Below are 25,190 nucleotides of genomic sequence, written 5' to 3'. Positions count from 1 at the left end.
GATCAACATCCCTATACTTAAAATCAGATTTGTTCCTTTCAGTTAAGAGAACATTACAACTTTCCAATACATCATGTGGGAGTTTATTATCAATGCCACCTCCACCTAGAGGTAACAAGCATTCCCGAAAACCAAGAGCTATCATAGAAAATTCCAAGTTTGAGTATTGGTTGTCATCAAGAAACTCAGTGATGCCTAAAGTTCTCTTTGTCAGGTCAACAAAGGTAATCATTCTCATGAATAACATATTGAATGGAATTGTTCTTGTGAATCAAAGTTGATCATATCTTTGTATCTAAATTTATTTGATTACATGACACACTTGTGAAGAATAATGGGACTTTGAACTTTAATGTCCACGTTTTTAGGTATTTAAATTAGTTTGTATGATTGTAGTATAATTTACCACGCTAGCAAGGTTTTATCATGATTCTCTCAATCAATAGAAATATACTAGTATTGATTATGTTTTATGTGGCTGTGTCAAAAAATAGTGTTCATAGAGACAATCCATTTTTTGATAGGAATGTAATTTTTTTTTAAATGTGATTATGCCAAATTATAACCCTATTATGTGGTTGTAGGTCATTTGATGGCTCTTATAGATGGTGTTGAGGTTCAAGGACCCATAGTTAGGAAGATCAGGGTCATGTGAATACTTGTTTTTCTTTCCACACTTGCAGTATTCATGGTAGCAACTTTGCAAGAGGCTAGAAAACATAGGCATAAGTGAAGAAGAGTCGCATGTCCTTTTTATAAGCATATTATCCATTCCAATAACAAAAACTACCATGACTAAATATACATAAGTAGAGTAGCCTTCTTTCGCTTGGCCAAAATTCTAAGGCAAAAAGGGAACATTCAAGATATGACAAACATAACATTGGAAGAACAACTAGTGATGTTCCTCCACACCCTTGGCCACAATCTAGGAATCGAAAGATTGGCCATAACTTTGGTCACTCGGGATAGACAATGAATCAACACTTCCATAAGGTGATAAAGGCTACCTTAGTGCTTCATAGTAATTATCTTTTTTTTATAAATAGATAATACTAAGAGGGCAGGTGAATCAATATTCTACAAACATTTTCCCACAACTAAATATTATTAATTACTTTATAACTTGCATATGAAAGTAAACGAACAATTTTGAGCCATAAATATAACCATACACATAGAGGACTCATAAATGTGACCATACACATAGAGAACTCATAAAATCATAATTTGTTAACGAGGGAAACCCTCGCCAAGGGAAAACCCCAATGGGGATGATACCCACTAGATGATTCACTAAACAATAGGATCTAGTTAAGGATATTGACCTTGTTAGGAGTCTATGAAGTACATATAGTGTCTTAACTCCTTGTTAGAGTACTAGGCCTTGTTAGAAGTCTCAACCCTATTAGGAGTTGGTAGATCAAATACAATGTATGCAAGAAGAGCCCACTGCCCTAACATGCAATTATACAATTTAGTTCTTTCATAGAATAGATATACATAGAATACTAGCTTGCTATTGTAAATTTCACTTGCTTTGATCTAACATCATATTTTGTAGTTTTCATTTCACATCTAATCATGTAACTTCCAAAATATCTGTGCAACTCATACATTCACTGCACAAATCACTTTCCTAATTATATGCGCAACATAAGATCCTTACTTATATCTTGCACATTCAAAAATTGTTTCTCAGTTGGATTCCATGTCTTCACATGCTTGACATAATAGAATAATATCCACATAGTTGGCTTAACATGACTTAGTAATTATTTTAAAACCAAAACAATTCCTAAAGCTATACAACATTGTTTTATGCTATGTTTTGTTCTACATTGTTAAACACCGACATAGTTAAACTTATCGTAACTTGCATCATACTGACCATACACACATGTGCACTAGTACACATTACCATAAAGGTGTCACAAAGCTTTCCTCAACTGTGCATAAGCTAGTTCTTTGAACATCATCCATGCTGTTAAGATATGTTCATTGTATTGCTATAAAATGTCTAATACTTTTCTATCTCTGAATGCATAAGTGAAATGCTGAGTATATATTGCCATAAATGACAACCATCAAGACATCTAATTGACCATAATTCTAACACTTTATCCCCTTTTGCAAACACTCCTCCATAAATTGTTGGGAAGGACCATTTTGATCCTTATTTCAAGGTAAATACTCTAGTGACATTTCTTTCATTGCTAGAGACTTAATTATATCAATTTATATTTGATAATAATATTTCTTGTTATAGGATTTTGTTGGTGTAATTGATGGAGCCCAAATGCTTGTTACTGTCGGTGTGGACATCTAAGAAAAATACTGTGATAGAAAAGGAAATTTGTCGTATAATGTTTTGGGTGTCTGTTCAATTGACTATATGTTTCAATATATTCTTGCTGGTTGGTAAGGGTCTACTATAGATAGTCAGGTGCTTGCTTCAACTTTTTCTAAAGAAAATCCACTTGTGTTTCCTCTTGGCATATTAACTCATATGTTATATGATAATATTATCATTATATTAAATCAAAACTTGTATGCTCTATTTTGATTATAGCTTAATTTCCATTTGTGTAGGAAAATTTTATTTAGTTGATGCTAGGTATCCAAATGTACCAAGTTTTCTTTCCCCTTATAAGTGTATGTGTAGAGAAAACCTGATCAACACTCTCAAATAGTTATTTAACCATTGAAATTCCTCTCTCAAGAATGTGATAGAGAAAACATTTGGTATTTTTAAGAAATGTTTTCCTATCCTAAAGAATGCAACATCCTATAGTATATTTACCCAAACAAATATTATTTTGGCATGTGGCATACTACACAACTTCAATACCATTAATGATGGTTTTCCATCTGAAGTGGATTCTGAAGAGGATGACGATCATGTTGGGATAAATGTGCCAATTATTGAGACCTATAGAATGAATCAAAGAGATAGAGATGATTGGGGAAAATTTTGAGATCAAATAGCCCAGAGGATGTGGGAAGACTACAACTCTTGAACTTAGTTGTATTGCAAAACATGAACATTTCTTTGCACTTTGTAGTAATTAGGAATTGGACTTTGTAGTATATGGGTTTTGCACTCTTCAACAAGTTTTTGTTGTGGCAATATCAATTTTAACAGTCCAGATTTTTCCAAGTATATAGCTCATTATATAGCAGTTATGCGGTTTTTATAATATATGTACTTGATATTCCTATGAATATGGCATTGTGGCTTTGGTACATGTCTGGTATTATATGACTTTCCATGAACATTTGTTACCATTGATCTTGTTTATTTTGAGATTGTTGATTACAGAATATAAACAAACTTATTTGAAGAAATACAAGCCTTGTTAAAGATATAATGCTCAATAACTAATTACTAGTGGTATTGCAAGATCTCCACAACTTGCAAAACTCACAAAGATACATGAACAAAAAAAATAGAATTTGAAGGTGCACTTATGCATTGAATAAAGGTCAATTCATCTAAATCAACTTAAAAAGACTTTGTATTTGAAAAAAACATTTGAGTGAAATTGATTCCAAGATATAACCATGTGTACATGTTTTTGAAGTATAAAGAAACTAAACAAGGGGGCTGGCCCTTACAATAGTCAAACTTTTCAACACCCAAAAAATAACCACCAGACCAAATTACCTGCTAATGCTTACAATGTAATGAAATAACTTTCACAATAGAAGAAATAATATGAAATATTATATGAATACTTGATAATAACTGAGAGTAATACGCCACTACGAGGGGGAAACCTCCAAATATCTCCAATGAGAATACACTTCATAATATGATGTTTAAATAAGACTCACAACACCCTATATATACCTAATTATGCTTCGATTGAATAGACAAAGCCCTACATAGCACCTAGGTTGACCTACCTACCTAAATAATAATATAATAATGATAACATGAAATAATTAAGGATTAAGAAGTTGACTATTCATAACCCTATATACACCAATATTAAGGGCATAGGATGCCCCCTCTCTTGAAAGAAGCATTTTCATCAATGCTAACCAAGTGTGGATTCTTTTGAATGAACTCCTCATCCTCCCATGTGATCTCTTCAACTAGTAAGTTCTTCCATTGGATGAGATACTAAGTTAGGGTTTTGTTCCTCAGCTTCTTCATACATGTTTGAATAAAGCACTCTAGTTCCAAAATTATTCTTCCTTCTTCATCAAGTTCTAGTAGTACTATTTGAGTAGGAATATTTTGCCCAATTATCTTCTTCAAACAAGAAACATGAAAGACTAGATGTATCTTTGTTGTTGGTCACAACTCAAGCTTGTAGGCAACACTACCAATCTTTTGCATGATTTGGTATGGTCCATAATATCTTGGAGACAACTTATTATTCTTTTTTTGTTGCTTCATTGAGATTTGTTTATAAGGCTATAATCCCAAGAATACCCAGTCCCCAACTTAAAAATTTATTTCACTATGATGTTGGTCTGCTTATTGTCTCATTCAATTTTGTGCCATAGCTAAATTCTCCTTGAGTCCTGAAAGCACTTGTTGTTGATGAAGCAAGTGGTCCTCTACTACCTGAACTCTTGGTGACACCTTTAATGATGATGTGATGGAAGGAGGATGATATCCATAAAGTGCCAAAAATGGAGACATTTTTGATGAGCTATGAAAAGAAGTATTATACCACCATTTTGCAAGAGGTAGCCAATCTACCCATTGAGATTATTTTCTAAAGTGAAACAATGTAGATATCCTTCTAAACATTTATTAACAACCTCAATTTTCCCATCTAATTGAGGATGGTATGAATAACTATGAGCCAATTGAGTACCCAAACATGAGAAAAAATCTTTCCAAAAGTGACTAGTAAAGATAGGATCATGATCACTAACAATAACCTTAGGTGTACTATGTAGCTTTTGGATATTCTCCAAGAAAACTTTTGCCACTATACTTGTTATAAAAGGATGTGATAATGCAATGAAATGTGCATATTTAGTGAGGTGATCAACTACTACCATGATGGCATTATGACCATTAGATTTGGGAAGCCTTGTGATAAAGTCCATGGATACCTCTTCCCAACGTTGGCTAGGAATAGATAAAGGTTGCAAGAGACCAGGTGTCTTAATTGTTTCCCTCTTATTTCTTTGACAAACCAAACATTCAGCCACAAATTTTTGAACATGACCTTTTAGCCCTTCCCAAAAAAAATCTTGCTTGACCCGATGATATGTCTTCAACAATCATGAATGACCACCAATTGGGGACTTATGTAGTTCTTTGAGAATCTTTTTTTTAAGAGTCGAATTCTTGCAAAGATACAAGTGCTTTTTGTACCAAAGAATATTCCCCTTTAAACAAAATTTCTCTGAACTACTAGGATCACTTTCTATTTTCTAGATGAGATTACTTGTTGCAACATCATTTAACCACTCTTATTTGGCTTCTACCACCCAATTTTCTTATAATATTTAAAGGGCACACAATAAGGCTTCATCTTTTTCATCCTTCCTAGAAAGTGCACTGGCCACAATATTTTCCTTCCCTTTCTGCTATATAATTTCAAAGTCATATCCCAACATCTTAGTGACCCATTTTTGTTTCTCTTCTAATGATAGTCATTGTTCCAAAAAAAAAAATTTAGGCTATCATTATCTATCTTAACCTTGAAGTGTCAACCCATTAAATAAGGCCTCCATTTTTTAACTACATGAAGGATTGCCACTATTTCCTTCTTGTAAATAAGTTTGAGTTTATTTTCATCTTTTAATCGATGACTCTCAAAAGCAATTGGTTGACCTTCTTGCATGAGAACTGCTCCTATCCCATTTCTAGAAGCATCACATTCCACAATGAATTCCTTGGTGAAGTCTGGAGTGGCAAGTATTGGAGTTGTACACATATCCTTCTTCAATTTCTCAAATGATACATTAGAAGATTCATTCCAATGAAAAGAATCCTTCTTCAATAGAGTGGTAATGGGTGCTTCTATACGACCATAATTCTTCCAAATCTTCTATAGTATCTTGTTAATCCCAAGAAACCCCTCAGCTTCTTAATAGTTTTTAGAATAGGTCATTTTGTGATAGCCTTAATTTTGTTAGGGTCCACCTTTACTCCTTCATATGAAACTCTATGTCCCCAATACCCCACCTCCTTGAGACCAAAAGCACACTTGGATGGCTTAGCACAGAGTTGATGATCTTCGAGTAATTGTAATGCTTGATCTGCATGTTGCATATGTTCTTCCCAAGTCTTGCTATAAATTAATGTATCATCAAAAAACACTAACACAATCTTTCTCAAGAACTTCTTACAAATGGAATTCATCAAACTTTGGAATGTAGATGGTGTATTGTTAAGACCAAATGGCATCACCAAAAATTCATAATGACCTTCATGGTTTCAAAATGTTGTCTTAAAAATATCTTCCTCCTTAATTTGAATTTGGTGATAACCCTTTCTAAGATCTAACTTGGTAAAATAAAAAGCTCCATTTAATTCATCTAGAAGATCATTGATGACCGGAATAGGAAACTTATCTTTAATGGTGTATTTTTTGAGTACTCTATAATTTGAACACATCCGCCAAGTTTCATCCTTCTTACGCACCATCACAATAGGTGAGGAGTACGCACTTTGGCTATGCCTAATAATTCTTGCCTCTAGCATTTCCTCAACATTTTTTTATATCTCATTTTTTTGTATGTGTAGGTACCTATAAGGCCTGATGTTTGGTGGCTAGCTCCCTAGAACTAGTTGTATGGCATGGTCATGATCCCTCTTAGGAGGAAGTCCTTTAGGCATATCTCCAAGAATCTCCACATCTTTCTTAAGAAGATTTTTCATTTGGTGAAAGCTTGCCATTTGTAGGGATTTTTCCTTCAATCCCCTTGGCTCCACTACCTTTCCTTTTGATTGAAACAACATGAAGAGTTCTTGGAAGTTCATCTCAAGTGTTCCCAATGTAGTAAGCCATTTTACTCCCAAAACAATATTTTATGCACCCATGGATATTACATATATTGGGGTATCAAGTTGATAATCTCCCATGGATAACTTGATGCTATGACACTTCCTTGAACAACTAATTGTGCCCCCATCTACAATCAAAACTTGAAACTCTAGGGTTGGATATATAAAACAATTTAGAAGAGTTGCCAACTTTTTATTGATGAAATTATGGGTACTACCTGAGTCGATCAAGACTATTACTTCCTGCTTCTTCAAGAAACCCACTACCTTGAGAGTTTGTGGTGCACTGAAACCTAAAAGTGCATGACAAGAAATGATTAGTTGAGAATCATGTGATTCCTCACTTAACTCCCTATCCTCCTTTGATATGGGCTTATCCTCTTCTTCCTCACTTGGACCTTCAATATAAAACAATTTCTTTTCACTACATTTATGTCCTCAACTATATTTTCTATCACAATTGAAACAAAACCCTTTTACTCTTTTCTCCTCAATTTGTTGTGGAGTCAACCTAGTAGGTTGAGGAAGAGAAGCTATTGAATATCCTTTTTCTCTTGTCACATTAGGCCCTTGCTTTCTAGGAATCAAGAACTTCTCCTCTACCCTGTGTTTAAATATAAAAGACTCATTTATTGAGCTGGGACAAAACATGTGTACCTCATGTTGAATGTGATCCTTGAGACCACCCAAGAATAAATCATTCAAGTTCTTCTCTATAATTGTATCCACTCTTAAGGATAGATTTTGGAATTTTTGAATATAATCCTTAACTAATCCTATTTGTTGAAGCTTAGCAAGTTGGCTAAAGAAATTTTCTATCACACTATTGCTATATTGTGCTTGGTGTTCTTTTGTAAAAATTGACCATGATACAGTGATACCCTTTTTCCTCCTATGAGTATAAAGCCAACAATACCAAATGAATTGATCTGGTTCTAGATATAAGGAAGCCATCATGACCTTTTTTCCATATGGGATTTGATATACTTCAAAAAAATTCTCCATTTTATTTATTCATGTTAGAGGATCCTTTCCATCAAATTTGTGCATATCCACCTTTGGAAAAACATTTCTAGATCCCATAGGATTAATAAAATCTGTGTCATTATTAGTCTACTTGAAGGTTTCACCTTGATTGCTTGAGAACTCCTTCCTTGTTTCATTCATCTAGGTGCTTAACATGCTTCATATATCTGATATATCTCCTCATAGGTTGCACATATCCCTCTTAACCTCTTCCTTGAACTTACTTATTTCCTCATTGGGCCTACTATCCTCTGGTGTTTCCCAATCTTGATCAAAAGATTTTCCCTTGTGTGGTAGCATTCTTTTTGCCTCTTGTTGGAGGCCCTATCATGATGGAAACCAATATTTTTGAAATAAATCTCATGATTGAAATATAAATTCTCTTCTTCTTTTTTTTAATTACTATAAGTTACTAGGGCCAAGATACCCTTAGGAAAAATCCAAAAAAAATGGCAAATTTGTTGCCTTAAAGGTGAATTTTCTAATTTTGTAATAACTTGCTTATTTTTGCTTCAATTTCTCCAAGCTTTGAAATGTAGGGTCATCTCCTATGTATTCAAAAACCCAATACAAGTTATACTCCAATTCTGCAAGATGTGAGTGATATGTAGATCTCAATAAATTGAGTAGAAATAGTAATTTTGCAATAATTTGTTCACATTTTCTCCAATTCCTCTAAATTTTGGACTATAGTTTCTTTAATATAGTCTTCAAAAACCTTTCTAATATATTTGAAATTTTTTCTAAAATCTGAAAGTTATGCTTTTCTGAAAATTGCCCCAATGTTGAGAAAAAATCTTGCCTCTATGGTGCCAAGATCATGCTCTAATACCACTTGTAATGAAATAACTTGACCAAAAGAAGAAATAATATGAAATATTATTCAATACTTGATAATAACTAAGAGTAATAAGCCACTATGAGGTGGAAACCTCCAAATATCTCCAATGAGAACACACTTCACAATATGATATTGAAATAAGACTCACAACCTCCTATATATACCTAATTATGCTTAGGTTGAATAGACACAACCCTACATAGCACCTAGGTTGACCTAACCTACCTACCTAAATAATAATATAATAATAATAACATGAATCAGTTAAGGATTAAGATAGCCACAAGTGGACTATTCATAACCCTATATACACCAAATTTAAGGGTGTAGCATACAATCACAAAAACATTAACTGAATAGATGAAAATAAGAGTTTTAACAGATATTAAACTACTATTTCATGTATCATAACAACATAAACTATAAAAAAAACTTAAACAAAGGCACAACCACCTTAAAATTATCAAAGTTCATAAAATAGCTGACGATAAACATAAGGAAAAAAGAGGAAATGATCCTAATTGGGCTTCTTTTCATCCTTCCCCTTGAGGAGGATGTTATCCCAATCCTTAGCCAGGAAGTTGAATGACATTTTGGAATCCTTTTTGGTCAAATCACCTTCCTAGTTGTCCTTCAACAAGTGCAAGGTGGTAGTCATAACGTGAGTGACCTTGATAGTGAACTTGGCTAGAAGTCTCACTCTTTCCTCCAAGGCATAGACTTTCTCCCTTAGCTCTTTATCAAACAGTTTCTAGGCCTTCGCAGGGGTCTCCTGCATATCACATTGGTTACCATCCACTTGATCCTAAACAATTTCCTACAAAATTGGTGGGTTAGGGAAAACATTGTCTTTAGTTGTAACCTTAACTGGTGAGGACACTGTCATGGGGCATGACTCTATTTCCAATGTGTTAGGGAACTGGTACCGCATGAGGTCCACGCATCCCAGTGCAATGGAATTTGACACATGAATCATCTCCTTCCCACCCCCCAAACTAGACATTGAGGAGTCCAAGTGCTCCACCTCCTCCCTCTCCATATTCCCCCCACCAAAGTATGAGGTCTTCTATTTAACTCTTTGCATAGGGTGGGAAGTCTTCTCCAAATTAGAATCCTCCTCCTACAAGGTCCCAAACCTCAACTTCCTTTTTGCATTGGACTTAGAAATTCTCCCAGCCCTCCTCCTACCACTTCTCCCCTCATCCTCAAAGTCCTCCAACTCTTTCTCCTTACTTTTCTTCTTCCTCTCCATAGGGGACCCACTATGGGAAGGTTGGTGGGTAGGGGCTTTGAGTCCAGTAGTTCTAAGCATGATTTGGAGGGAATGGGGGTTAGGGAGAGTAGGGATATCCATCTTGATAATTCTAGGGGGTAGTAGAGCACACTGAAATTGATAAAGGTGAAACATTAGCCCTTGATGAAGAATGGTATAGTTAACCTCCTTCCTCATTTTGTCCTTAACATCGGCAACCGTATCAATCAACTCATGTAATAGAAAAAATGGGATAGAAATGTGATCACCATGATGGAAATGGTTCAAAAGAGGAAAATGATAATAATAGCAGAAACCATACCTTCCTTCAATTTTTAAATACTTCATCATCACCAAGTAGGATTCGTTCCAAGGCTTCAAGAGATTTTCCCTCATAAACCCTCTCCTATGATGAATGGGTTCTTCGCCTTCCAAAAAAAAACAATTTAGGCTCACCTCATTAGCAACCCTAGTCACCTTATGGAACTTCCTCCACTTCATAGCAAGGCCCATAACCATAGAGATAACTTCCTCAAAAATATGGAATGAAATAACGAATTGCAGAGAACAACTTTTATCATAACCATTTAACACCTCCATAAAAGGGATAAACCCTCCCTCTTTAAGCATATACCAAACTAGCAGTTTGCGGGCACTATCCTCCACCATCAAAGGTTCAATGCACAAAATATCACCACCCATAGTAGCAAACTTCCACCAAAATTCTCCTCATTTTCAAAAACCAGAGGAAATTACTAATAATGCAGTCACACCTAGGTGAAAAAGTGGTGGCTTTAAGTATTCATAAAGGCCTTTATTGTTATGAATAGCCATGTCACATCTATGTTGAGTTGTCACGTGTCGCCTGCCATTGCCCCAATTCCTATTTTTTCCACCACTCTTAATACACCTAAACCATTTAAAATTTGAACTTTTACTTAGCACTAACAATGAGAACATGCATAAGAAAATCATTAAACATATGCCTGTATCATTATTTAATATCCTCTCTCTTTCGAAACATGCGAGATAATTATCACATGTACCCTTTTCTTCATACCTTGCCATCTATCCTCTATGACATCTCCCATTCTACTCCTTTAGCAGCGAGCTATCACCAGTAATCAAAAAAGCCTCCCAACTAAACTTAGTCATGATTTAATGCCTTTTTTCACTAAGAGTCTTACCAAGTTTGGTAAGACTCCCAAATCTCTCTAGCACTGTAGACCCTATATTTTCAGTCCTATCACTGCTAACCCATCTACCACCCCATTTCCCTCTCAAAAAATATGGTGCAACTCAAATCTCTTCAAGATGATCAATAAATGGCTAATATCTTCCACAACCCTTTTGATTTCCCAACCTTCGTTCATGATGCCTTTCACAGTGTCAATTATTATTTTTGAGTCACCTTCAATCTCCACATTCTCCCTTCCAACACTAATTGCCAATTTCAAACCCCATAGCAAACCATTTCTTTCACCACATTATTTGAGACTTTCCCCAAGTATCCTGCATAAGCCAAAAGTATTTTTCCCTCATTGTCTTTGTCTATACCACCTCTTGTAGATCCCTCCTTCCTCATTGTTCCATCAAAATTAAGTTTAACCTAGTTCTCCCTAGGTGGTCTCCATCTTGTCCTTTTCCTATCAAGTTTCTTGGAATTATTGATCTCAAAGAACCTATCATCTAAATTCCATTTTATGGTAATCCTTTGTTCCTTCTAATTGGGGGGATCACCAATTTTTTCCACTTGTAGCTTTTCATATTTTCCACCAGAAGCTTGCAGATAATATCAGTAACAATCTCTCCACTTCTCTCTTAATTTTTGAATGCCTTGGTATTTCTTTCCTTCCAAATGCCCCAACAAATATGGGGGGGATAACTTTCCACATTTGGATAAGGAGGGGGTGAGTAAACAAGCATTGCTAACTCTTAGAAAATTGGTTTGTCCCAAAATTAAACACCCAAACCATATCCAACTTCTATAGCAACCTACCCCATATGTTGATGGCATAATTACACTCCAAGAATAAATGAGGAATATTCTCCTCCACTCCCTTACAAAGGTAGCATCTGTTGGGTATTTGGAATCCCCCTTTCCTTAGGTTATCAATAGTAAGGATCTTCTCATGCATAGAGGTCCACCAAAAAATATTTTCTTTCAGGATCAAATGGCTAAACCAAACTTTCCACTAGTATTTAGGCAATAATTCTTTTTCAAAAATTAATTTATAGGTAGAACTTATAGTGAAATCCCTCATCGTGGTTTCCTTCCAAATAAAGGTATCATTTTCAACCCCTCTTGGGATTTTGTACCCCTTGAGTAGCTTGTTTAGTTCCTCCACCAGATGATCACCATCTAAGAAATTATATTGTAATTCTAACTTTTTCCACCTTGGACCAATATAATTGAACACCTTATTCCTTGCCCGTTCTTGAAGGTGGTCATTGAGGAACCCATGCTTTGTTATGACCAGAGGTTTATCAATAAGCCAAGTATCCTCCTAGAAATTAAACTCAAAGCCATTTCCCACCATCCACCTCACTCCTTCCCTAAGTAAAATTTTGTTCTTAAGGAAATTATGCCAAATCCTTGAACCCAATGCGAGGTCATTTCTCCAAATGCAATGAATAAAATTTAAATTTCCCAAATACTTTTCTTTAATAATCTTACACCAATTGGCCTCATCTTTCAAGAGTTTCCACCCCACCTTAGTAAGAAGGATTTTATTCAAATTAGAAATATTTCTAATTCCTAAACCTCCTCTACCTTTGGGTTTATAGACCATTTCCCAACTCACCATGCTTAATCTATTCTTCTCTTCACCCCCTGACCAAAGGAAATTTCTTTGAATTTTCTCTAGTTTCTCCACCATACTTTGCATGATTTTGAAGAAGGAGAGGAAGTAAATTGGGATTCCCTAGAGGGAAGAGACCAACAGTTGTAGCTTACCCGCACTACTCAAGGTTTTCCCTTTCCATGCAATCAACTTCTTTTGCATCTTTTCGTGAATGGTATTCCAAAAATTATTACTTACTTCTTTCATAGTCAATAGAAGCCAAAGGTAAGTATCAGGGAGCAAGGCAGTATTGCACCCTAGGGTATTTATGGTCCTCCTCTGGATAGCAGGCACAATGTTGAAGAAAAATTCCTTACTTTTATCTAAATTAATTCTTTGTCCTGCATTGATAGCATAAACCTCTAGGACTAATTTCTAGGATTTTGCTTCTACCACTAAAGATTCCCCACTTAGGAAACTGTCATCCGTGAACTGTTGAATCACCTCTATTGGTACTGAGGTAGCAGGCTTAATACCTTTGATCTCTCCTCCTTCCATATTCCTCAAGAATGTTCTTCCCAACACTTCAACAACCATTATGAATAGATAAGGAGAAATATGATCCCCTCGTCTTAGGCCTCTCTCACCTCCAAAGTTACCCCAAGGCAATCCATTCACTAGCATAGAATAATTGACAGTCTCTATCATTGATTTAATTAGATTGATAACTTCTTGACTAAAACCAATATTCACCATAATATCATACAAAAAAGTCCATTTGATTCTATCATAAGCTTTTGAAATATCAAGATTCAATGCCATAGTAGGATTACCACTCTTCTCCATTGAGTGAAGCACCTCATGCATTGTTATAACAGCATCAAGGATCTAATGACCCAGGAAAAACCCATTTTGGGTTTTCAAAATGAATTTGTGCAATAGCAGCTTAAGTCTATTCACCAAAATCTTGGAAAAGATTTTGTAAGTGGTGATGCATAGGCTTATCAATCTGAAATTTGAGAGAACCCCCAAATCCTTGACTTTGGGGATTAGAATGATGAACATTTTATTAATTCACTTTAGAATCTTTCCAATACTAAAGAAATCACAAGAAACCCAGAGTAGATCAGTCTTGATCATCTCCCAAAAGTGTTGGGAAAAGGCCTAGGGGAAACCATTAGGGCTTGGGGATTTATAAGATTTCATGGAAAAAAATTTGCAAACTTCCTCCTTCATGACCAACTGAATCACTTCCTCATTCTCCTTCACCGAGATCATAGTGGTCATGGAGTTAATTAGCTATAGTCTATCCTCATTAGTAGTTCTATACTCCTCTTTAAGAAAATCTTTGAAATATGTGCTATCCCAGTTACCAATCTCTTACATTTTTGTTAGTATTGTGTTATTATCATCACTCACAACATCAATGGTGTTTCTTCTTTATGCATGGAGGCCGATCTATGAAAAATACAACATTCCTATCACTCAGTTTGAGCCATAAAACCCTCAATCTTTGCTTCGAAAAGGTCTCCTCTCCGAACATCATTTCTCTCCACACCCTCCTACACTTTTTCTCTTCCAATACCATTTCATCTGAGGCCAACCCCTCCCCCATCAATTTATGGATTTTCTCTAACCTTTTTTCCACCTCCTTCTTAGTCTTAAAGATATCCCCAAAGTACTTCTTTTGCCATAGTTGGGCATTCCTTCTAATATTATCCAATTTGGTGGAGAGTCTAAACATGGCAATTCCTTCAACTTGTATATACTACCACTCCACCATTCAATCACCAAAGTCAGGGTGAGAACACCACATTATTTAAAATCTAAAAGGTTTAGGTCCCCCATGAATCGCCTTCTTCCAATTAAAAATGATAGAGGCATGACCCAAGATAGTCCTGGGTAATCCTGTGAGATAGGAGGAAGTCAAACCTTCCCAGCCCATCGGGACTAGAAGTCTATCCAATTTGACTTGGATAAGGTCAACCCTCTTTCTATTATTCAACCAAATAAACTTTACACCACTCATCTCCATGTCCATCAAGTGATTTTTATTAATGAACTTAGCCAAATCCTTCATACTTTCTATAAAATCTGCCACAACCCCAGTTCTCTGAGGGGTATAGGGGGGAATTGAAATCTCCCATACAAAAGGTGTTCCTAGTATGGGCAAGGAAAATAGACAATTCCTCCAAGAGATGACCTCTTCCTTGTCTTGAATTTGGAGCATACACATTAATGGTATTCCAAACCCTGTCATCTTTCCTATGTTTAGTAATAAGATCATTTTTAGAACAATGTATGAAATTCCCTTTACTAACACTTGGGTTCTAAAAGGTAGCAACTCCTCTTGATGCTCCCTCTGCCTCACTATAGAAAAAATGAGCCCCTAACCAAATGTAACACACAATACTTTCTAGGTTAGACAAAGTCATTTTAACTTCCTAGATCAAAAGGATATCAACTTTCGTGTTAGACAGTTGTTGCTTGAGAGAAAACTATTTTTGATAGCTATTCAACCCCCTTATATTCCAAGATAGAAAGATCATTTTCTAGCTTTAGTCATAGACTCCAGGGTCGGTTGGCTGCCACTAGCCACCTCCCTTTCCATCTACTTTTTTCTTCTATTCTATTTCCCATATTTTCCCACATCCAACTTTAGCTCCTTCTATTCCTCAAGTTTCCTAAAGACTTTGGTCTATCTTCTCTAGGTTTTCCACTTCCGCCCCTCATCCTCTAGGAGGGACAAGGGGGAAATCATGTTATCTATCCTCTTAGAAGTAGGGGGAACATCATTGCACCAACTAAGCATTCTGGTAACCTCCACCATTTCCAACCCTTTCCCTTTCTCCTCCACAATCTCTTTACCTTCATCCTTTGAACCTCCACACACCTCCTCAAGCACCATATTTCTCATTGGGGTTCTAAGAAGATCCTTGATGCCTTGTAGAAAAGGGAGAGGGTATCCAAATTCACTATCCACTATCTCCCCTTTCTCCATCACACTGGTGAACCTGCCCAGCTCCATATCTCCCCAATTGCTGCCCTTCAACCTCCACCTAAAGCCATTCACTAAGAAAAGATTCCACAATCACCTTCTCTCCCAACTCTTCCTCCCCCTTATCTTTAGAGATAACCTGGGCTTCCTTGTCCTCAACTAGCTCCTCCTTCCTTCCAAATGTATTATTCTTTTTGCAATCCACAGACAAATATCCAAATGACGCATAGGTCTAGCAAAAAATTCCTACATTCTCATAGACAATGGGTTGCACCTTCTTGCCCCATTTAGAGCTAAGCACAATGGATTCAAGTAACGCGGCCTCAATCACAACATTCAAACTAAACCTTTCAAACACCAGATGAGATTTCTAAAGGGTAACTATGTCCACTACAACAAAGTTTCCAAAGGAGATCCCAATAGACCTGTGAATCCTTTCATCCCAAAACTCCAAGGGAACTCTCACAAGCCAAACCCAGATTGGGATCATTCTACTCAACTCCTTCGCCTGGTCCAGAGTAGGGTGCCAGTTTGCCACTATTAGGCTATGTTTCCCATAGAACCAAGATCTCACTAGCACCATTGTCATGTCATCCATCACCATAAATTTGAAGCAGAAGAGACCACCTAACATTGCTGAAATAGTCACACTCACTTTTAATTTCTACTTCTAACTTACCCACTTCCTAGTCATCTCAATCGATGGGCGGAAGGCAACAAACCTACCAATTAGGCATAGTTTCAAATTAGACAAACTATCTGCCAAATTGTTTGGAATAACAATCTCGACCCCCTCTTCACCACTAATCACCTTGGGAGCTTCCAATGGGGCATGAGTCTTACTTTCTCCAAGGACAATGTCCTTCCATCCTTGAGTTTTTTTTGGACTCACAATGCTCTCCTAACATTGCACAGGAAGCACAATAGACTCCACTGAATCCTTGCAAGAAGGACGATTAGATTCAACTCCCCTCTAGGAACCCCCAGTCAAGGTCAAACCAAGATGCAGATCCCTGTAAGAAACATAGATCTAGCCTAACCTTGGGGGGACATTCTCACTCATCAAATTCAAACTTTAAAGGAGCAAGAAATGTGAAAAGTTTCATAGCTTCAAGTTCCAAAAAAAACAAAACAAAGCCATGTGTGCATGTTACTAGCAAATAAATTTGTTTTGACAAAAGTAAGAATCTTATTCTTTCTCATTATGGTGTGAATAATTATTTATTGATTGTCAAAAATAACCATGGGTTGACAAAATGGTTTGGCTTTCTAAAGCATCTTAAACAGAACCTAAGACATTCGTCCTTCATTTTTATTTTATTGTTAAGGATTTTTACAACAGCCACAACTACTACATCAATACTTTTTCATTTCCATTCCACATGCTCTATGTTGATAATTACAAATCAATTTCAATTGGACTTTCTATCATTCACGTGTTCCATTTCATGGTTAGAACTTGGTTATGCTCAGCAAATTCTAATAGCATCCATTATGTTATGCCTTAGAACTTTTTTGTGTAATTTACAAATCCATTGCTCTTTGCATTTAGACTTTAGTTTAAAGTCAACATTTCAATTTGTACAACATTTTTTCTAGTTTCTAAGTAGGGATATGCTACATTTCATGTTGTGTACATAATCATTTTATGAATAGTGAAATTTCTTTTTTCCTGAAATATAAGCTATAGTTTCCATATTAAATAGAGGCATCTTTCCCCTTTTGTAAGTGTTCTTGTATGAGCCTCCATTAGTTTCTTGAACACTAAAGTTTTAACAATAGATGTAGAGTGCAGCCAGCCAAGATAGGCAAAATACTCTGCATTCTATACAAAGTATTTAAGGAAAACTAAATTTAATTTTAAGAAAAACATTTTACCTCATCATCACCACATTACAACATACATTCATATTTAGATGCTTTAATGGATGTCAATACCTACTTCAAATATTCCATCTTGTTTAAGGGGATGTTTACAAAGATTGCCAATTCTGGATTTTCTTGTAAGTTTGTAAGGACCTTTCAACAAATCTATTTAGAACATATTATGCAATCTGATCTAGCAACACCTAGATAAGATATCTCCAATAAAGTATTCCATCCACCAATAGTGTTATTGTAATCGATTATGTTAAACTTAAATTGTGTTAACCTTAAAATTAAATGTAAACAATGTTAAAAATGTGAGGGAGAATCACAAGATTGTGTTGCAAGACCATTTCATTTTAGTTTGTGAGGTGTATGTAGGACCAGTTCAGTTCATTTCATTGTCACATTGACATACTGCCAAGGCTATATATTGGATGTGATAGTTGCTAAGAGTTATGTTAGATGTTGATTATTTTTTGGAAGTTTTGTAGCTACAAATGTCATTCACCAATCTCTTAATGAGAATGGATGAGGAGGTATGTGTGACTATGGTTGCTACTTTAGCTAAAAATGCCAAAGTGGTGTGGACAAGAGAGATGGAACAAAAATTGCTAGATTTTCCTTTTGAGTAGATTCAATTAGGAAGAAAAGGTGACAGGGGATTTTAAAAAGAAGCTTGGACAAAAATACAAAAGAAGTTCAATGAATATATGCATATTCAAATCTTGGAAAGGATAACTTTAAAAACAAGTTGAAAATGTGGAAGCAAGGTTTCAAAATCATGAAAGAGTTGTGAAACATGAGAAATTTCACATGGAATGAGACTATTCAATGTGTGGACGCTGAGGATAGTGTATGAGATGAGTTGTTGAAGGTAATATTTTGTAGATGATATTTTTATGTCATTAAAATATCTCTCAATCAATTGTTAGTCCCTACCTATATATAGGCAAGGAACTATTGTTTTCATTAGATCCCCCTATTAATTTGTACAATCTAAAAAATTTAAGTTCTAAACTTAAACAAACATTTTATTTTTAAATTAATTTATATTGATCTATTTCTCTTTTTCAATTGTTCCCTTACAATTTTGTTGGGGTTTATTCTATTTTCCTACTTCAAAAAATAGAAAAATATAGGTGTACATCATTAATTGCATTTAATAGTACTATTTGACATTGTATTGTTTCCATTAATAACCTACAAGTGATTTGTGAGGGAGGCTTTATCTGTAAAATAATATTCGGATGATTTGAATAAAGGCATGCCATCATATCAGTATATCTTTAACCCTTTATCCTTATCCAAAGTTTCTATCATTTCATTTTAAAGCTCATTAACCTACAACATCCATAAACAAGAAAAAAAACTAAACATATTTAATTTCCATTAGCCTAAATACACAATTTCTATTATATCTCAACTGTTCAGAGTAACAATAATAATAATAATAAATGTTCACTCGCTATTCTCTTTGCAAAATAGGGCATTGGATTAGACAACTTTATTTAAGTGTTTTAAATATTAAAAGGGCTCATTCATGTAAATTGTTATTGCTTTTTCATCCAAGTTGGTGTAAAGATGATTTTGTACTATTATTTATTAGTAGAAATCTTAGGTTATATTTCTATTGTAATAACTAGTTTAAAAATAGATGTATGGTTCATATTTTAAACTATATAAATTATTTTCTCATTAAAGTATTAAAATATAAAAAAAAGATTTGAGATGTATTATTTTTTTTAAAGTGCAACTTCTATTAAGTTAAAAATGAATATATAGTGAAGAGAAAAAGTAATTAGTATATTGAGACTTGATATTCAACATATTTGTATGACTCATATGATTATACTATTTTGTACTAAAAAAGGATCTTTAAAGAAGAATTTGAACCCCAATCTCAAGAGGAGAAGCAGACACACAATTGTCAGAGTAATAATACACATTAGATATTCTTCTTTAATTTTTATGTGGAAATTTGATTAAGAAATAGGCATATATCTTCTTAAATTATATGCATAATACAAGTCAAGTTTTATATTGAATCTTATGATTGCCAATATTTTAATAAACTTAATTTTAATATATTCATAAGTTTATAAAAATTAACTTTAAATTTGTTACATAGCTAAAATCAAATATATTTCATACTACATAAATATATAAAATATCTAAAGGCAATATTAAAATATTAATATTGAATATCCACATACTATATTTCTAACTAATATTATACATCTTTCTAGCTATATTGTTTTCTCATCTTTTTTACAATAGGCAGGGACTCCTACTCCAACAGAACTTTTGTTATAAAAGACATCTAATTCCTTCGTTTTTCCATCATGTAGAGAACTTGATTAAAAATTGCTCGAGTGTACAAGAGGCAATTGTTCTTCTATTTCAATCAGTTAGTAATCATTTTTGGGAACAACATAACTGAAGAAAATGTAGAAGCAACAACTACAAAGACTGAAGATGGGAAGCCATTTGAAGAGGTTGTTGATCTTGATGATGATGGTGACTTCAATATGCCTATGGATAGGGGCTTCAATACTTCTGATTTTGATGAAGAGTTCCTTCAATCAAATAATTTTATTACATCTATAAGATAGAATCCTTCTACACCAATAGTAAGGAGACAAAAGAGGAAGAAGTCGAGCATGGCTACTTTTTTGGATGTCATATGTGAGAGTATCCAAAACATAGATTGGGCATGACTAAGGCTCACAATATAAATGTTGATAAAAGGGAAATCAAGCAAGATATATCAAGTGCATATGCTACCCTCAAGGCCATGCCCAAACTTAGTAGGGAGACTTTGATAATGGCATATGACTATTTTACTTCTAAACCGACAAAAGCATGGGGGTTCATAGAGATGACTGCAGAGGAGAGGGAAGAGTGTGTTAGATTTAAGATTAGATGAGTTTTGTGATAAATTACAATCTTTATGAACTTATAATACTTTTTAATACTATGTATGAACTTACAATCCTTTTCAAGCAATGGACAACCTATTCATGTTTGTCACAATTGGATGGATGTAAAGCATTCTCAGCTCTATTGGTTCCATTTTTCCTAAAATGGATGAACAATACATGTTGTTTACCTTCATTTTGTTCAACATAATTATTAGTAGTTCCACTAAATTATATTTTATGTCTTACTTGTAATAGTTGTTTGTATGTGTTTATAGTTCCACTGAATTATATTTTATCTTTTGAATGCATTGACTTCCTTAATGATGTTCAATGTTGATGTGATGTATGGCTACATGTACCTAACTGTTGGGTTCCCCTCCCTTTATCACAATAATCTAGAACAACCCTTTTATGATGTATGTACTTCTATATGTACTGTTGTATGGCTAGAATAACCCCTAGATTTCCCTAATTGTGATGCATTGTTGTATGCATTATTGTATGTACAGAATAACTCTTTTAAATGACTTATGATATGCAAATGGTTGATGTTAATGTCAAAATCAAGCAATTGATGAGGGCATATCGATTGGCATTGTCAAATGATAGCAAGTAATCAAATCTCCTATGTCATACAAGTATATATTTGTCAGTTGAATCCTATCCAATGAGAAAATCTCATGTACATATTCCAAATCAAGCGAGTACATGTGCAATACCCATGGCAAGCAATACAACTACAATCATCCATCCATTTTTATAATACAATGTAGAGACTTGTATCCAAGAAAATATTCCTCATCATAAATCTATTTGGTTATGTGAAATGTCCCTTTTCTGATTTTTCATGATATTTCCAACCTCTAATCAGATCTTTAAGATCAAAGAACTAATATCACAAAGATCCTCCAAATTTCTCAAGAAACCCCAAATCGGGTATGCCAGAAATTGTGCCAAAAGCTTCACAGCTTCACCAATTACTAATAAATATGAAAATGGAAATTTTTACAGAACTTTCAGCAGCGTAACAGCCTACAAATTGACATTTCCAGATCCATATAGCCTTTACACAACAGCTCAAAAATGTAGGACCAAAACTATGCTCATCGGGCTCCCGAAATAGCACAAAATATGCCCGGAAACACCACAAGAACACTAATAATCTATCTCAGAAGTTTAATCACGTCCCAATATATATATTCAGATCTATTTTAATATCTTAAAGTCTAAAATACAGCAGCAACCAAAACTGATATGAAATACTCAACCGGAAACACCAAACTCTTACAAAAATACACCCGGAAACTCACAAATCTGCACTGTTCAGCACAAAGGCAAACTCTGTATGAGCATGCACATGGAATGGCTTCAAACTCCCGTCCTTAGCCTTCCTGGAAACCTGCAAACTCCCGTTCTTGGGTCTCCCTGGAAACCTGCAAACTCCCGTTCTTGGGTCTCCTTCTCCACAGGTTTGGCAGCCTCTGAAGAATAACAAAGAATGAGCGAAAATCAAGTCTGGAATCCCCCCAAAATGCCTCCAAACCTCTTTAAAAAGGGCATAACTGTAACTCACGTCCAAGAGAGGTTAATGAAACATATTTTAATAATAATTATCATTTATTAGTCCAACGGTTTCCAAAGATTAACTCCCTTTTTCCGAAACTTCACTTTCTTGGGCCTGCCTGTCTTAGCAAAGATTATTATTTTTTAATTATTTGAAAAGGGGACATGACAAGTCCTCCCCTCCCAAACATTGCTTGTCCTCAAGCAATGGCTGAACAATAAACCAATCAATCCTCCTGGATCCCAAATGTAGTCATGAACTATACTACTACCAATTAACACAGACTCCTGCAAGATCCTCTGCAATATGACCAAGAGGAATCCATAATCAAACTGGCAATTATAGCTCAACCAAACTCCAAAATCACCATTACCATAGTCAAAAACCCATAAGACACAAACTCTTAGAATATAAAAACCCAAGTAAAGTGGACTACCAACATAGTAAATACCATCAATGCATTCCACTGGCCTATATGGAATGTACAATCCAACTCTGCAACAATGGTGAATGCTCTCAAATGAAACTATACCAAGGATGGAGAATCCACACACTATACAACTCCTGCAGTCAACACAACTCTGTAGATCATTGGCCACTGTCTCATAACCATAACTCCCATGCACCCCTGATGGTGAAAAGCCATCACAAGATAAACAACAAGAAATGGAACCCAAACCAAATTTTCCTGCCATCAACTCCTCAGCATAAGGATCAATTGTTAACTGATGTACATACCTTGCAATATAATGTTGATTAAAAAAACCAACCTCAGTCAACAACTCACCATGAACAAGTGATACAACCCACTGTGACTGATCACTAGCTAAGTCAGGAGATGTCATAGCCAAAGGAGTAGAATCAATAACAACACTTGCTGAAGCATCACTCCAAAACTCCTGCTCTAAGTCATGTATTATCAAGCTATCAACTACAAAACCTATCGCCATGTCGTGCCCATCACAACTCTCATCTCGAGGCATCAAACTATTCCATAATTGATGATAAGCACTAGGAACCAAAGTACATCTCTGTATCATAATCTCATCAACATGGTCATCAAAGGTAAATTGATGAGCGTACCTCACAGTGTAATGCCGATAGAATGCGCCAATCTCAGTCAGTGGCTCAGACTGTAATCCAGATGAAACTAACTGCAATTGATCATCAACCATGTTGGAACTGACTACTACCTCCAAAGATATCACCAAGGGAGTAGTATTACTATCAGGAACCATGCCAACTGTCGACTCACCAACATCACACATGACCTTTGATACATCTCTAGTCTCTGTGCCTTCAGTACTAGAGGCCACCACCCTGTCAGGCATACAATAATCTGCTACAATACCCAACTCAACTAAACCTGACTCTAGTGGGAATGAACCTGATATGCCAATGTTAGTATCAAGGATGGATGCATCCCCATCTCCATTGTCTCTGACAATCTCAGTCATGGACATCCTCGAATCACCAAACACCATAGCTTGTGACTGTATAGAATCAGATAAAGACTGTAGTCGCTCTAACTCCATGGTCACCTTAGCCAAATGAAACTGTGACTCCTTGAAAGCCAACTGTGTACTCTCAAGAATCTCAAAAGTCACCTCAAGCTGCTCAGTAAGCTCACTCACCTCATCTTCCTTGGCCAACAATGCATCATATGTTGTACTACCCCACTCCATAAGATAATCTCTATCAGCTACCAACTGCATATAATTCTGTCTCAAAATCTGAATAGCCTCCCATAAAGAGTGGATCTCTGTCAAGGAAAGATAACTTCCTTCCTGCTCATCACTAGTAGGAGAACCCCATCCATAAACTGCTAATAATTGACGAGCAGCATCAAAATGTTGGCAAGTGATAGCAATGTCTCGGTCACTAACTCTCAACTGATTAGACACATGATGGCATTGGCTTGACTGTCTCCTACAAACCTCCTTTGATGCACTGTCTAAAGGAGTATCCTCAAAGTTACTAGTCTCTAGAGTATTACCATCCATGTCCTGTGAATCAACTCTAAAGCTCATATCAACATACAGAGTATCAAAATTTGTAGCACTGCTGTCCAACTCCTCTGTACCCAAAGAAACTAAGTCTTCAAAATTGCCCACTACATCCTCCTGGATGTCATCGATGCCAATATGATCCTGGGACTCATCTGTACACACTGCCAAATATGAAAGATCATCAACACATTCCAGCAAGTATGGTCGACTGGATATATGAACAAAGCCCAACACCGGTGTATAAAAACTAATAGCAACATCAGACAAGATACTGGCACAAGAAAAGACAACACCGTGTAATCTGCTAATCAAATCCATGATAGCACCCAAACAAACACTGCGACCAAAAAGTGTTAAAGATCTCCAGTCAACTGAATCCCAAACACCAATATAACAATCTCGTGTCCATATCCGTAAACTAGAATCAACTGGTAACTCAAGCAAACTCCTCACCTGAGTAATATGACCAATACCAACTAACTCCACATACCTGTCATGATAAGGTAATGAAGTCACAATACTATCTTCACTCACCTTCAGCTGGCGGGATAAATCATGTGAAGTACTACCTGCCTCAACCTCATGTGATGAAGCATCTAACTGCGCCTGGTACTCTTTCTCAGCAAATTCATGAATGCTCAATGTTTGCTCATCTCTACTAGGTATCTCACCATCCTGCACAACAACATCCTCATAATCATCATCTGAACCCACTACACTGTAGTCACTGCCTGTTGTAACTATACCATCCTGAATACCTGTGGCATCACCCTTTGACAACCTGTAAACAATTGTCTCAATTTGAGTATCAAGTTGACTGTTACTATCAATCTGTGTAATATCCTTTCCCACCACCTCCTGTGGCAAGGTAGAATCTGAGACCACTACCTGGCTATCAGCTAGTTTCTCAAACTCCTCATGCAAGTTCTTGGGAATTGTGTCATC

The sequence above is a fragment of the Cupressus sempervirens genome, chromosome 1 (assembly GCF_028749045.1).
Source record: "Cupressus sempervirens isolate cs-2001-9-10 chromosome 1, ASM2874904v1, whole genome shotgun sequence".
Taxonomy (NCBI): domain Eukaryota; kingdom Viridiplantae; phylum Streptophyta; class Pinopsida; order Cupressales; family Cupressaceae; genus Cupressus; species Cupressus sempervirens.
The sequence above is the reverse complement of the archived record's forward strand: the minus strand, read 5'-3'. Positions refer to the sequence as shown.